This window comes from Capra hircus, chromosome 7, assembly GCF_001704415.2.
Source record: "Capra hircus breed San Clemente chromosome 7, ASM170441v1, whole genome shotgun sequence".
Classification (NCBI taxonomy): Eukaryota; Metazoa; Chordata; class Mammalia; order Artiodactyla; family Bovidae; genus Capra; species Capra hircus.
Window position 1 is genome coordinate 70,470,164 of NC_030814.1, and position 17,096 is coordinate 70,487,259.

At 43.4% G+C, this 17,096-nt stretch overlaps 1 long non-coding RNA gene across 1 annotated transcript; it reads left to right on the plus strand.

The window, feature by feature from the left end:
* LOC106502328 lies at window positions 1-16,091 on the plus strand. Its single transcript, XR_001918317.1, has 4 exons — window positions 1-97; window positions 3,611-3,694; window positions 13,674-13,772; window positions 15,244-16,091. It is a non-coding gene; the product is annotated as an uncharacterized LOC106502328 (long non-coding RNA).

Here is a 17,096-nt window from a genome sequence, read left to right on the forward strand (position 1 = left end):
AATTATTTCTGATTGAAGAACTATTTCTTTTACCTGGAGATGAAGAGAGAATGGAGCTGGCTGCTCTGATGGACCCCAGAGATACAGCTCATCTGAGGTTTGTGTTCATAATAAGCTCTCAGCAGAAGCCTCTGCTCTCTGGAAATTAGGAATCACAATAGTATTCATATCACCAACAGAAATCATAGCCATTTACAGATTACTTGCAATTGTTGCAGACACCTTGAAATAGTGTTTGTGACTTCTTTGAAATTATTTCATTTATCAGGCTTACTGTTATATCTTTTTTATTTACTATCTAATAAGTACATATTGGGCTTCCCTGGTGGCTCAGTGATAAAGAATCTGCCTGCCAATGCAAGAGATGTGGGTTTAATCCCTTGGTTGGGAAGATATCCTGGAGAAGAAAATGGAAACCTACTCCAGTATTCTTGCCTGCCTGGGAAATCCCATGGACAGAGGAGCTTGGAGGGCTACAGTCCATGGGGTCACAAAAGAATTGGACATGGCTTAGCAACTAAACAACAAATATGTGTTACTATTTGTCTGAAACACATAGAATTACTAATGGTTTTAAGACCATTTTGACATTCAAAAATGGCCCACCTAAATAAAATTTGTTTTAATTTTTGATAACCATGCATTAGTATAATAGCTTTCCTTTGTATATGGAGGGTGCACCATGTGGCATGCAGGATCTTAGTTCCTTAAAGGGATCAGTCTCATGCCCCCTGCGTTGGGAGTACAGAGTCTTAACCATTGGACTACCTGGGAAGTCCCAATACTATGAATTTTCAACGTATCTCAAACATTTTGAGAGGGCATACGTGGTACCAAAAGGGTTAAGGTCCCAAAAGGGTTAAGGTCCCTTTTGGTACAATGGTGCTCCTATTTGGATGCCCATTACAGTCACTCACAAGCCTTAAATGCTTTTAGTGAAAGTCTCAGTTGTGTCTGACTCTTTGTGACCCCATGGACTATACAGTCCATGGAATTCTCCGGCCAGAATACTGGAGAGGATAGCCTTTCCCTTCTCCAGGGGATCTTCCTGACTCAGGAATCAAACTGGAGTCTTTTGCATTCCAGGCGGATTCCTCACCAACTGACCTATCAGGGATATCTGGATCTCAAATGTGAACTTTTGATTTTAATTTCTCTGGGTTATGGCCAAAGCAACTTATAAAAGATTTATGTGATTCATGTGATGGATAAAGAACTCATGGTATATATACATACAATGGGATATTACTCAGTCATAAAACAGAATGAAAATACTGCCATTTGCAGCAATATGGATGGACCTAGAAATTATCATACTAAGTGAAGTAAGTCAGGTAGAGAAAGACAAATATATATCTCATCACTTATATGTGGAAGCTAAAAAATATAATACAAGTCAACCTATTTTACAAAACAGAACAGACTCACAGAAATAGAAAGCAAACTCATAGTTTCCAAAAGGGAAAGGGAAAGGGAAAGGGGAGGGATGAATTTGGATTATGGGATTAATAGATACACACTAGTGAAGTGAAGTAGCTCAGTTGTGTCCGACTCTTTGTGACCCTGTGGACTGTAGCCCACCAGACTCCTGTCCATGGGATTCTCCAGGCAAGGATACTGGAGTGGGTTGCCATTTCCTTCTCCAGGGGATCTTCCTGACCCAGGGATTGAACCCAGGTCTCCTGCACTGCAGGCAGATGCTTTAACCTCTGAGCCACAAGGGAAGCCCAAACAAGTTTTTACTGTATAGGACATGGAACTACATAGCATATGTCACTATCTTGTCATAACCTATAATGGAAAAGAGTCCAAACAGACCCAATATTGTAAATCTTCAGTTCAATACAAAAGGTATCCATGTGATTCTGACACACAGCTGAAGTTTGAAACCATTGCTTGCAATGACCTCTTGCCTATTCCCTTCAAATCCCGCAGCAGGGTGAGCAAACGGAAATGACTCACTGAATCAACTAAGATAGCAGCAGAGAACAGTGTAGGCCTCTCTTCCCAGAACACACTGTAAACAGACTGGAGAAATCTTTTTGTTTTTGGGGGATTTAATTTTTTCTTTGTTTAATTGGTTTAATGTTTTTGTTTTGGGTTTTTTTTTTTTTTTTTTGGCCACACTGCACAGCATGTGGGATCTTAGTTCCCCCACTAGGGATAGAACCTGCAGTGGAAACAGATTCTTAACCACTGGACTGCCAGGGAAATCTCGATCAAAGGATCTTTTCAAGCTGACTGCTTAAAAGTCACCTAGGTTGCTTGCTGATGGAGCAGATTTGCAGGTCTTCCTTCAGAGATTCTGAGTACATCAAGTGTAAGATCAGGAAGTCATTTGTCCAAAAACCTGCAGGGAGGTGGTAGCGCAGGTGAGCCACCTGTGTTTAGAGAATCACTGCTTCAGGGGTGCTTGGTTCAGCCCCCATGCAAAGCCTGCCCCAGTGCCTTCTTGGTATGCCCCTTTCACTCTTCATTTAGAAGCTGAGTGCCTCCCATGGCCATGCTCTCTCAGTTGCCTCTCACTAGCTTTCTGCTGCCTTAGGGTGTGCGATGTCTGGAGAAAGTGAACGTGAGGTCTCTCAGTTGTGCCCGACTCTTTGCGACCCCATTGACTGTAGATTTTCCAGGCAATAGTACTGGAGTGAATTGCCATTTCCTTCTCCAGGGGATCTTCCTGACCCAGGGATCAAACCCAGGTCTTCTCATTGTAGACAGACGCTTTACCATCTGAGCCACCAGGGAAATCTGGAGAAAGGAAAAGCCCTAAATCCCAAGGGAAAAACCCCATTCACCACCCCTTACACTTTTTTGCGTGTGCTAAGTTGCCACACTATGAACCCTTGCCCTCCAGGATCCTCAGTCCATGGGATTCTGCAGGCAAGAATACTGCAGTAGGTTGCCATGCCCTTTAGGGGATCTTCCCGACCCAGGGATTGAACCCACATCTCTTAAATCTTTGCTGCATTGGCAGGCAGGTTGTTTATCACTAGGGCCACCTGGGAAGCCCTAGAAATACTGAAGTACTGACACAAAGTCAATACAGCTTATCTTAAGAGTGTTAAGAGAAGAAGAAAGGAAATAAAAAGATATTTGCTAATTTATGTATATATAACACAGACATGTACAACAAAATAAGGAAATACTTATAACACTTTTAGTCCTCATTTCTGTGACCAGTTGTGTGGTTGTAGCTGGCATTTATCACTACTTTCTACTACCCATCCTGCATTCCCTTTGCTTCAGCATGCACCTCAGCTGGTTGCTGTTCTTTAGCTGGCAGAGTAAGCTTAACTTTCATTTTTATTTTTTTTTTATTTACTCGGCTGCATCAGGTCTTAGTTGCAGCACATGAGATCTTCATTGTGTCAAGCGGGATCTTTTGTTGTGGTGCACAGACTCTCTAGTTGTGGCACACAGCCTTCAGAACTTGCAAGGTTAGTTGGCTGTACAGCATGTGGGATCTTAGTTCCCTGACCAGGAATCAAATCCACATCCCCTGCACTGGGTGCACAGAGTCTTAACCAATGCATTACCAGGGAAGTCCCCTTACTTCTAGTAAATGCTAAGGAACAAGACTAAGTTCATCCACTTTCTGTCCTCTCCCTAGCCCACTGGACCAGTCTTTGCCTCCAGCCCCTCCCATCTCCTCCAGCCCTGCACTCGGTGCCTGCCATCCTACTTTCTTCCCTAAGTAAGTACCTGTGTACTGCTCTCTCCTGGCGTCCATGTAACCAGCACTTGTCTTTCATCTTGCATTTCCAGTCCATTAGCAATTTGGACTGTCAGTGACCTCAGTTTCCTCCACCTTTAATCTTACTTTCTACTTTGTGGCTCCATGCTCTGCCTGCTAACTAGCAGAAGCAGTGGGTATCCTTCCCAACTATTTCTTTGTTGTTGTTATTCAGTTGCTAAGTCATGTCCAACTCTTTGTGACCCCATGGACAACAGCATACCAGGCTTCCCCATCCTTCACTATCTCCTGGGGCTTGCTCAGACGTTCATGTGAGTCAGTGAATCCATCCAACTGTCTCATCCTCTGCTGCCCCCTTCTCCTGCCCAGCATCAGGGTCTTTTCCAATGAAATGGCTCTTCACATTAGGTGGCCAAAGTACTGGAGCTTCAGCTTCCACATCAATCCCTCCAATAAATATTCAGGGTTGATTTCCTTTAGGATTAACTGATTTGATCAACTTGCTGTCCAAGGAACTCTCCAACACCACAATTCAAAAGCATCAGTTCTTCAGTGCTCAGCCTTCTTTATGGTCCAACTCTCAAGTCCATACATGACTGCTGGAAAAACCATAGCTTTGACTATACAGACCTGTGTTGGCAAAGTGATATCTCTGAGTTTTAATATGCTGTCTAGGTTTGTCATAGCTTATCTTCGAAGAAGCAAACATCTTTTAATTTCACAGCCACAGTCATGGTCTGTGGTGATTTTAGAGCCCAAGAAAATCTGTCACTGTTTCCACTTTTTCCCCATCTAGAAAAAAAATCACCAATAGAGTAGTGGAGGTGGGGAGGAGAGGAGTAAGGTACCATCCTTGGAGTTTGACATCCAGCAAGTTTTTGTTTTATTTTGGCTGCACCGTGGGGCATGTGGGATCTTAGTTCCCAGAATAGGCATTGAACCTGTGGCCCCTGCAATGGAAATGTGGGGTCTTAACCACCAGCAAGTTTTGACCTCACCTGGTCTGGGTGAGATTTTTCTATTCCTTGTTCTGAAACTCTTCATGCAGTTAAAAAAAATTAATATCTCCAAGATTCATATCCTGTGTGAGTCTTTCTTGTAGCTCAAAGAGCAGCAGTTGGTGGTTCTAAGGGTGAGGCAGGACTGAATTTGGAAGACAGTGAGCCTCATGTTTGTGCTACAGTTGGGAAGACGGTGCCAATGCGGAGTTGCTGAAAGCTGAGCACTGGACTGTTAGATCCCAAGAAGGAGGGACATAAGGGAAGGATTAATCTGTTCTAGAGAAGTGATTGAAAGATCAGCTGTCACTGAGTCTCCTGGAAGGTACCAGGACCTTCACTCCTAGAGAACATTTGGGACAGTGTTGTCCTTTTACATGCATCTTGGGACATCTGTTGAGCACAACTGCCTTTTAGTTTCACTTTTCCTTCCCCATCTATACTACTTGTATACTGCTTATCCAGACCCACCAGAACTGCTAGGAAATATACTGGGGCTCCAAACCTTCCCTGGTAACCTTCCTTGGCTGATGACCATCAGCCCATTGCTCCCCTCCCCACAGCAGTCTGAGTCTCCAGGCTTCTAAAATAGATCCACCTAAGTCAGAATCACCCTGAACCCATTAAACCTGTGAGTTCTCCTGACTCCTGAATAAGATTATTTGGGGCTGGGAGTCATGGATCTGTATTTGTGAAAGCCCCAGGAAAGTTCTGAAGCATCCTAAATGGTAAAGACTAGTTCCAGCACTGCATGCTATGGGAGCTTCCAAGGATCTGCCCATCCTGACTGTGCCTCTTTGTCTTGGGGCCTTGCCTACTGATTTGTGACTATTTCCAGCTGTCTCTTTGTAGCCTGGCCTTCTTAAGAGCAATATTCATCTTTGGTCTGCAGTGCCTAGCCCTTAGTGAGCTCTGATATGGGCTCCTCTTTACACCCACACCAACAGCAAACACCTGATATGGTCTGTCTTGCTGCATCTCACTGTTTGCTGAACCCAGGGTAGGCAAGGGTCCAGCTGGGAAGCTGAAAGAAGGTCCGAGGAGCAGTAGGAACTGCAAACATTATTCACAGCAGCAAGGCAGACATGCTTTACTCTCTAACAGCTGTCAAAAACAATGCCACCATCTTGACTCACTCTCCAAGAGTGTTTCAGGTGCTGCTTATATATATCACACCACGATGCGCATGCTCAGTGCCACAAATGATCCCAGCTGTAGGACATGAGTGGAGTGGGGCAAGAGAGTTTGACCACAACCACGTGGCCAATTGATATCTCCCTACATAGTCTCTCATGGAGTCTTGTAGAAGATGCAGGGAGAGAGGGCTGCCGGAGAAGCACAGGCTGCTCTATTTGTAACTGGTAGATCCACAGTGGCTCAGGGTCCCTCTGGAGCAAAACCTCCAGAAGCCCCATCCACTTCCACAGCCTGGAGGAGCTGCTGAACCTCAAGTAAAACGTGAGTGACCACAACTAGAATGGGGCAGGTACCCTCTCAAGAGCAGAAACAGAATTCCTTGTGAAAATGGTTCAAGTTGGAGATAGGAGGTGATAGGATTCAGTCTAAGGGCCCACACAGCCAAAAAGCTTTTGAACACCTCCAGGGTGGTGGGAAGGTGGCAAAACAGTGGCCAGGGCAAGCTTTGATATACAATCTCTACTTGAGTTAAGTGACAGGCCTCACTGTTCCCCAAACAAAACAGAAAGCTCTTCAATGTAAGTCTGGCTGCACTAGCCAGAGCACATTCTGGATGGTTTTGGAAGAAGTGATGGCTGCAGGGGAGGCTCAGACAATGGGCTCAGCACTGTATTTCAGCAGCCTGAGAGGGAATAGCTTGTCAAAACAGAAAAGTCCAAAGGCAAACCGGGAGGCTAAGGGGAGCTACTGCCGCATTCTAGGTGCCAAAGATGTCTCAGACCACATGATAAGAAGTGATTCAATTCTGGAGTGATTGGGCCAGTAAAGCTGAGAATTTGTGGATAGGCTAGGCTGAAATATGACAAAGAAGAGTTAAAGATGGCACCAAGATCTTGAGCAACAGGAAGAAGTGAAGTGAGTTAGCACGGGTAGGGAGGGCTTCCCAGGTGGTGCAGTGATATAGAATCCACCTGCCAATGCAGGAGATGCAAGAGATGCAGATTCGATCCTTGGGTAGGGAAGATCCCCTGGAGCTGGAAATGGTAACTCACTCCAGCATTCTTGCCTGGAAAATTCCATGGACAAAGCCTGGTGGGTTACAGTCCATAAAGTTGAAAAGAGTCAGACGCAACTGAGTAAGAGCATGCATGAGATGCAAGGGCAGGGAGCAAGCTGGTTGGGAGAGGGTGGGACATCAAAAGCTCATTTGTCCTCAGGTTATGTTTGAAGTGCTTCTTAGATGTCCCGGTTACTCTCACCATTCTTCCAAGCCAACACTCCCTTTTGCCTATACCTGAGAACTTTTCTCCTGCCCTGTCTCCCTACCTTCGTTTTTTTAGTTTATTTATTTTAATTGAATGATAATTGCTTTACAATATTTTGTTTGGGCCTCCCTGGTGGCTCAGATTGTAAAGAATATACCTGCAATGCAGGAGACTTGGGTTCTGTCCCTGGGTGGGGAAGATCCCCTGGAGGAGGGCATGGCAATGCACTCAGTATTCTTGCCCGGAGAATCCTATGGACAGAGGAGCCTGGTGAGCTACTGTCCATGGGGTCACAGTCAGACACAACTGGAGTGACTAAGCCACACTGTGTTTGTTTCTGCCATACATCAACATGAATCAGCCATAGGTATACATCTGTCCTTTCCTTCTTGAACCTCTCCCTCACTTCCCACCCCACCCCACCCTTCTAGGTTGTTACGGAGCTCCAGTTTGAGTGTTCTGAGAAGCAAAACATGTTAGTCGCTCAGTCATGTCCGACTCTTTGTGACTCCACAGACTGTAGCCCACCAGGACACTCTGTCCGTGGAATTCTCCAGGCAAGAATGCTGGAGTGGGTTGCCATGTCCTTCTCCAGGGGATCTTCCAAATCCAGGGATGGACCCTGGGTCACCTATGTTGCAGGCAGATTCTTTACCATCTGAGCCACCAGGATTCCCTGAGTCATATAACAAATTCCCTTTGGCTATCTACTTTACATATGGCAGTGCGTGTGTTTCCATGCTACTCTCTCCATTCATCCCACCCTAGAGCCTTCCTCCCCACTGCCTATGTCCATAAGCCTGTTCTCTATGTCTGTGGCTCCATTGCTTCCCTGCAGATGGGCTCATCAGTACCATCCTTCTAGATCCCATATGTGTTAATATATATTTTTCTCTTTTTGACTGACTTCACTCTGTATTATAGACTCTAGGTTTATCCACCTCATTAGAACTGGCTCAAATGCATCCTTTTTTTTTTTTACTTATTAATATATATTAAATTTTATTTTTTAACTGAAGAATTATTGCTTTACATAATTTTGTTGTTTTCTGTCATATCAAGAATCGGCCACAGGTACACCCATGTCCCCTCCCTCCCGAATCTCCCTCCCCATCCCACCACTCTAGATTGTCAAAGAGCCCTTGTTTGAGTTCCCTGAGTCATACAGCAAATTCCCATTGGCTATCTAGTTTACACATGGTAATGTAAGTTTCCATGTTACTCTCTCCACATACCTCACCCTCTCTCTTCTCCCCTCCCCATGTCCATAATTCTGTTCTCTATGTCTGTTTCTCCATGCAGTTCAGTTCAGTTGCTCAGTCCTGTCTGACTCTTTGTGACCCCATGGACTGCAGCCCACCAGGTCTCCCTGTCAATCACCAATTCCTGGAGTTTACTCAAATTCATGTCCATTGAGTTGGTGATGCCGTCCAACCATCTCAGCCTCTGTCTTCCCCTTCTCCTGCCTTCAATCTTTCCCAGCATCAGGGTCTTTTCCAATGAGTCTTTGCATCAAGTAGCCAAAGCAGTGTAGCTTCAGCATCAGTCCTTCCAATGAATATTCAGGACTGATTTCCTTTGGGATGGACTGGTTGGATTTCCTTGCAGTCCAAGAGACTCAAGAGTCTTCCCCAACACCACAGTTCAAAAGCATCAATTCTTTGGTGCTCAGCTTTCTTTGTAGTCCAACTCTCACATCCGTACATGACCACAGGAAAAACCATAGCCTTGACTAGACAGACCTTTGTTGGCAAATTGATGTCTCTGCTTTTTAATATGCTAAGTTGGTTATAACTTTTCTTCCAAGAAGCAAGCGTCTTTTAATTTCATGGCTGCAATCACCATCTGCAGTGATTTTGGAGCCCCAAAAGATAAAGTTTGTCACTGTTTCCATTGTTTTCCCATCTATTTGCCATGAAGTGATGGGACCAGATGCCATGATCTTCATTTTCTGAGTGTTGAGTTTTAAGCCAACTTTTTCACTCTCCTCTTTCATTTTCATCAAGAGGCTTTTTAGTTCCTCTTCACTTTCTGCCATAAAGGTAGTGTCATCTGCATATCTGAGGTTATTGATATTTCTCCCAGCAATCTTGATTCCAGCTTGTGTTTCTTCCAGTCCAGCATTTCTCATGATGTGCTCTGCATATAAGTTAAATAAGCAGGGTGACAATATACAGCCTTGATGTACTCCTTTTCCTATTTGGAACCAGTCTTTTGTTCCATGTCCAGTTCTAACTGTTGCTTCTTGACCTGCATACAGATTTCTCAGGAGGTAGGTCAAGTGGTCTGGTATTCCCATCTCTTTCAGAATTTTCCACAGTTTCTCTATTGCTGCCCTGAAAATTAATTCATACGTACCATCTTTCTAGATTCCATATATATGTGTTAATATACAATATTTATATTTCTCTTTCTGACTTACTTCCCTCTGTTGAACAGGCTCTAGGTTCATCCACATCATTAAAACTGACATTGGTGGTGAAGAAACCACCTGCCAGTGAAGGAGATATGAGAAATGGGTTTGATTCCTGGGTTGGGAAGATCCCCTAGAGGAGGGCATGGCAACCCACTCTAGAATTTTTCCCAGAATCCCATGGACAGAGCAGCCTGGTGGGCTACAGCCCAAAGGGTCAGAACCAGATAGGACTGAAGCAACTTAGTGCACACACATGGTAGTTTTATTCCTAGTGTTGAAAGGAAACTCCATACAGCCTTCCATGGTGGCTCTATCATTTATATTCCCTCCAATGGTGCAAGTGCCTACCCTGACTTAAAATTTTTTTACTGAGGTATAGTTAATTTACAATGTTGTGTTATTTTCAGGTATATAGAACAGTGATTCAGTTATACATATGTATTGATATTCTTTTTCAGATTCTTTTCCCTTATAGGTTATTATAAAATTTTGGATATAGTTCCCTGTGCTATACGGTAGGTTCTTATTAGTTACCTATATTATATATAGTAGTGTGTATATGTTAATGCCAAACTTCTAATTTCTCCCTCCCACCTTTTCCCTTTGATAACCATAAGTTTGGTTTTTATCTCTGTGACCTACACTCACTTTATATTTTCTAGCTTCTGAACCCAGAAAGAATACTTAAAAGTGACAATCTGATTTTCATTGTGGATGTGACCTATCTGCCATGGTCTTATATTACCTCTTGGGGAACACCTAACTATCTTCTTATGTCCCCAAAGCCTCTCCTGTACAATGTCACAAATCTCTGTCCATAGCTGTGAAAAGAAGAAAGGTGAAAGGCAGAGGAGAATAGGAAAGATATATCCCTTCAAATGCAGAGTTCCAAAGAATAGCAAGGAGAGATAAGAAAGCCTTCCTCAGTGATCAATGCAAAGACATAGAGGAAAACAATAGAAAGGGAAAGACTAGAGATCTCTTCAAGAAAATTAGAGATAGACCAAGGGAACATTTCATGCAAAAATGGGAAAAATAAAGAACAGAAATGGTAGGGACCTAACAGACCCAGACAATCAAAAAGGTATGATCACTCACACTCACCTAGAGCCAGACATCCTGGAATGTGAAGTCAAGTGGGCCTTGGGAAGCATCACTACAAACAAAGCTAGAGGAGGTGATGGAATTCCCATTGAGTTATTTCAAATCTTAAAAAATAATGCTGTGAAAGTGCTGCACTCAATATATCAGCAAATTTGGAAAACTCGGCAGTGGCCACAGGACTGGAAAAGGTCAGTTTGCATTCCAATCCCCAAAAAAGGCAATGCCAAAGAATGCTCAAACTACCGTACAATTGCACTTATTTCACACGCTAGTAAAGTAATGTTCAAAATTCTCCAAGCCAGGCTTCAGCTATATGTGAACTGTGAACTTCCAGATGTTCAAGCTGGATTCAGAAAAGGCAGAGGAACCAGAGATTAAATTGCCAACATCTGCTGGATCATGGAAAAAGCAAGAGCATTCCAAAAAACCATCTTTCTGCTTTATTGACTATGCCAAAGCCTTTGACTGTGTGGATCACAATAAACTGTGGAAAATTCTGAAAGAGATGGGAATACCAGACCACCTAACCTGCCTCTTGAGAAATCTGTATGCAGGTCAGGAAGCAACAGTTAGAACTGGACATGGAACAATAGACTGGTTCCAAATAGGAAAAGGAGTACATCAAGGCTGTATATTGTCACCCTGCTTATTTAACTTCTATGCAGAGTACATCATGAGAAACGCTGGGCTGGAGGAAGCACAAGCTGGAATCAAGATTGCTGGGAGAAATATCAATAACCTCAGATATGCAGATGACACTACCTTTATGGCAGAAAGTGAAGAAGAACTAAAGAGCCTCTTGATGAAAGTGAAAGAGGAGAGTGAAAAAGTTGGCTTAAAGCTCAACATTCAGAAAACGAAGATCATGGCATCTGGTCCCATCACTTCATGGGAAATAGATGGGGAAACAGTGGCTGACTTTATTTTGGGGGGCTCCAAAATCACTGCAGATGGTGATTGCAGCCGTGAAATTAAAAGACACTTGCTCCTTGGAAGGAAAGTTATGACCAACCTAGACAGTATATTAAAAATCAGAGACATCAATTTGCTAACAAAGGTCTGTCTAGTCAAGGCTATGGTTTTCCGGTAGTCATGTATGGATGTGAGAGCTGGACTACCAAGAAAGCTGAGCACCAAAGAATTGATGCTTTTGAACTGTGGTGTTGGGGAAGACTCTTGAGAATCCCTTGGATTGCAAGGAGATCCAACCAGTCCATCCTAAAGGAAATCAATCCTGGGTGATCATTGGAGGGACTGATGTGGAAGCTGAAATCCAATACTTTGACCACCTGATGCAAAGAGCTGACTCATTTGAAAAGACCCTGATGCTGGGAAAGATTGAGGGCAGCAGGAGAAGGGGACAACAGAGGCTGAGATGGTTGGATGGCGTCATCGAAACAATGGACATGGGTTTGGTTGGACTCTGGCTGTTGGTGATGGACAGGGAGGCATGGTGTGCTGCAGTTCATGGGTTCGCAAAGAGTCGGACATGACTGAGAGACTGAACTGAACTGAACTGAAGGCCTCTCCATCCTGCCCCTACATCTCTTCCAGTCACTTATCTTACTCCAACTGCTGTAATCTTCAGGTTCTTGGGGGCTCCCTTGTTTCAGTGGCATGGACTGGACTTTTCCTTCTCTCTAGCCTTTTCTCCTGGGCTTCCCAGGTGGTACAGTGGTAAAAGAATCTATCTGTTACTGCAGGAGACTCAAGAGATGTGGGTTTGATCCCTGGGATCAGGAAGATCCCCTGGAGAAGGAAATGACAACCGACTCTAGCCTTTTCTCCTAGGCCTTGAGACATCTTTCAGGTCTCTCTTCCTTTCAGAGATCATCCTTGTCCCCAGCCTTACCCCTGCTCAGGTAGGAATCCATCATGCATTCACTTGGCTTCTCAGTTTCACAGTTCCTAGTGCACACACTTCTGCCTTCACTTCCTGCTAGGCCACAAGACCCGCAGTGGATCCTCAGCCCCTCAGCATAAGACATCCTCTGAGCTTTGAACACAACAGTCAGATCTATCAGTGGATAGATTTACCAAGCACCTGCTGCAGGTGAAGCTTCCAGTTTTCGGAAAGTAGGATGACAGGGGCCTCAGTCCTGGGCCATCTGTGCATCTCTCTGAGGCCAGTGACCCTCCATGCCTGTTTATCCTACATGATTTTGCAGAGGTCTTTGGCCTGCCACATGGGTCTCTAGTGTTCCTCATTCCTTCTCTTGTCAATTAGGATCACTGCCATATTTCTCTAGGAATTCTGCTGTGACTCTGTCCCTTCATGGTTCTGGAGCTAATAACTTCATGAGTGTGGGGCCACAGATCCTAGCTCTCCTTTCTGGAAACCTACTTTCCCCAAATCTAGGCTACCTTTTCCTTTCTTTTACCTTAAAAAAAAATATATTTCACATATAAGTGAGATCATACTGTATTCCTCTCTCTGACTTATTTTATTTAGCTTAATGCACTCAAAAGTCCATACATGTTGTCACAAATGGAAGGATTTCCTTATTTTTTTATGACTGGAATAGCACTTTTTTTATTCATTCATTCATCAATGGACAGGTTGTTTTCATATCTTGGCTATTGTAAATAATAGTGCAGTGAATAGGGATGGGGTTGTAAAGATTATTTTTGAGTTAGTCTTTTCATTTTCTTTGGATAAATACACCAGAAGTGGAATTGCTGAATCATATGATAGCTATATTTTTAATTTTTTGAGGACCCACCAGATTGTTTTCCATAGAGGTTGCACCATTTTACATTTCCACTAACAAGGCATGAGGATTCCCTTTTCTTCACATCTTTACCAATATTTGTTATTTTTTATATTTTTGACTATAGCCATTCTGACAAGTATGAGGTGATAGGTCATTGTGGTTTTGATTGGCATTTCCTTATTAGTGATGTCAAACATCTTTTCATATATCTGTTACCTATTTGCATGTATTCTTTGGAAAATGTATATTTAGATCCTTTCCACACTTTAAAATTGTATTGTTTAGTTTTTTGCTACTGACTTGTATGAATTCTTTCTATTTTTTTGGATTAAATCTCCTTATCAGATACATGAGTGCCCTGGAAGATTTCAAAATGGTTGTTCCTGATGGAAGAGTGAATTTTCCTCCAGTCCTCACAGTGAGAACTTAGTGCGGATCCTGAAGGTAAAACTCAAGAAAGTGGATGGGGTAACTAAAACTGCTGTCCCCTTGAGTTTTAAACTCTCAAGCTATTCCACTGCTGTCTCTGTCTACTGGAGTGGGTTACCATGCCCTACTCCACTGTCTCTAGCACTCGGTTAATTACAGTTTGTGTTCCTATACTCTCCACCAGCAGGCTTCTCCACTTGGACAGCCTGTGAAACAAGAGGGAAGGAATCAGGGACAATCCTTAAAGAATGACATAACTGTTGAGGATACAACATTAACTGGTTAGAACTAACTAGGCCTAAGATGGTAGAAGCTTAGACTTCCAGTAGACCTTAAGCCTCATTATACACTCATTGTACAGTAGCATATGCTAAAAGATACACTTATAGGAAACATGATAATTCTGAAGCAGACCATAAAAGGTCAGGCCTTATTTCTGGAAATCTCCACCCCTTCTCCAAGACAGTTGGAATAACCCTTCTATTTATTAGCCTATGAAATTACCCAATTCATAAAAACTAACCACCTCTTTTTTCTGGGCCACTCTCACCTTTTGAGATGGACTGCATTCTGTCTATGAAATGTGTGTCTCTCTAAATAAATCTACTTCTTACCTATCATTTTATCTCACTGAATCACTTCTGCATTGAGATGTAAAGAACCTGAGCTTGAGTAAACTGACACCAGATGAGTGGTCTTATCTAAAAAAATGGTGAGTTTTGATTAGGTGTGAATCTCCTCTGAGTTGTGCAGTTTTACCTAGAAGCTGTGATTTTCTGTATCTTCCTATCTCCCTAGTTTTCAGGGAAACAGTTTTCCTTGTGACTTCAATACTCTGACAGATCTGAGATATTTTTTCAGTGTTTTCAGTTATTTTCTTATTGTAAGAATGAGAATCATGCTTCTAAGCTTTTTATATTGCAGAGCAGAAATCTGAAGTCTAGGTTACTGTGTCTGAGGTTCCCTACCCTGACTGCCAACAGAGGGACCTAATTCCATTTAAATGACTCGTTTCCTTTCACTGGTTTTTTTTTGTTTGTTTGTTTCATGCTCCTTTGCCCGTGTAGATCAGTCAGTAAAGAATCTGCCTGCAGTGCAGGAGACCAGGGTTAGATCCCTGCGTTGGGAAGATCCGCTGGAGAAGGAAATGGCAACCCACTCACAGTATCCTTGCCTGGAAAATCGCATGGACGGAGGAGCCTGGTGGGCTGCAGTCCATGGGGTTGCAAAAACTCGGGCACGACTAAGTGACTAACACTTACTTACACTTACTTTTGACCTACTGAGAGTAACAAGTGACAGTTAGAATGGTGGTCTGTACCTGGCCTTCCAATAAGGTTGTGGACTTCCAGATTAGTAGAAGACAGATTACAGCTGGGCCCCATCTTGTGTGGGGTTTATGTTCTATATCCAGATTCAGGACCCACAAAGACTCCAACCAGTACCCCGTGCTGCCCAGCTCACCAGCTGCATCTCTGTTTCTCAGTCCTAGGGTTCTCCCAGGTCTCTTGCTGACTGCTCTTCTCCAAAGGCCCACTCCAGGGAACGTCTAGAGAACATCCAGGGACATAGCAGCAGTCACATGACACAGGAGTGCCAGCAATAATGTTGTTTTGGAACTTTGTCTACAAAATCTTCTCCAAACTGTTGCTGGGAAAGAAGACGATGGTAAGAGTTGCTCACCCTGACGTGAACTGTGGCAACCAGTATAGAGGGGTCTGTTGGCTGGAGGAGGAGCCCCCCAAGCCTCATCAGTGTTGGGAGTGTCCTGAGTCTTGGCCCAGGTGGGACTGAGCTTCAGACCAAGTCTTTGGGAGGCACCGTTAGAAGATACAAAGCTGCCTGGAGCCGGGGTGGAGCTACCAGTAGAAGAATCAGGGAAGGAAGCAAGCAGAGGATGGCAGTGTGGTTAAGGCTGCAGAAGCAGAACTAGAGATGCTCATGCTGGAGTAGATCCGGGAGAGCACCAGCATTACTGTTTGCAATAATTCTTTTAAATTATTTTGAGAGATACTTTTTTAACCTTTAAGAATCAGTGTAGTTACATTTATAATACTTTCTGTATCAGTTTTTAGGTGTTAGAAACTGGCAAGAAGCCTGAGAGGAGGCTTAATTCAGAAAAATCTATCTTTTTCAACAGTGTCAATGTGAAAAACCTTTTTACAAATGAATTTTGGCTCTCAGGCACTGATAAACTGAGGCATTCTAGTGTATGATATGGCCACCATTTTCAAATGAAAAAGCAAGCACTTGCTGTATCTATGCTGCTATGTGTGCATGAGTTAACCTGCTTTTATGGTTGTATTTTTTTGTGTTGAATATCTATTTTTGAGTCTGCATCATTATACTTTGATTATTCATAATTTTTCACTTTATGTAACTAACGCATGCTGAGAATAAACTGTAAATAAAAGAAATGGATGAAATAAGATATTTATTTATTTATAGGTTAAACGAGATCATTTCCTTTGGGGGATAGAGGATGGGAAGGAAACTGGGAGGGAGTCCCCAAGGTTTTGGGTGTTTTAATGCATGCAGTGAGAGGCAATAACCCTCTCTGGTGGAAGTACTTGCCACTCCCCTAATCCAGCCCTCAAAGAATCATGCAATTTTCGGTGATGACTGCAAGAAGAGCATAGCATCTTGTTTGATCCACCCAGAGGAAGAGGAGACAGGGAGATGTGGTCCCTGAAGACAGCATGCCCAGTCTGCACTCTATGCACACACATATGAATTTACTATGGGTCAAAAGAACATCTGGGAAGCTAGCCAAAATTAAGTCACTTTACTGGATCCCTTCTAAGCATGCTGTCTGCCAAGTGAAGGAATCCAGAATCAAAGGAGTGCTGGGCTGGCCTGGCACGGACAGGATGAGCAGAGATTAGGAGCTCAGCCAAGGCTGGGGGAACTGAGGAATAGGGAGGATTCGGGGAGGCTGTGGCTGCACCCTCCCTCTTGTCTCCTCTTCTTGCCTCAGCACTGAGGCAAGAGCCTGTGAGAGTAGAGCAGCAGGAAGTTTTCAGAGGCAGAATGACCCCCTCCCCACATTAGGCCCCCTACCTGCTGGGGTCAGAATTGGATACAAGGTCAGAGTTGTCAAACTGAACAGTATAATCAAAGCTGTATGCATATGATGGGCTCTGTTCAAGATGCTACTGAGGAACAATAAGGAAAGATTTCATAGAGGAAATCAAAGGCAGTGATTTGAAAACCATAACAGACATGACAACGTGTCATGTTACTACACCCTGGTGTTGACTCTTCAACCAGATGGATTCAATTATACATGAAAAAAATATTTTCTTGTGACTTTTTTCTGATTGAGATGAGGCAGAAGGA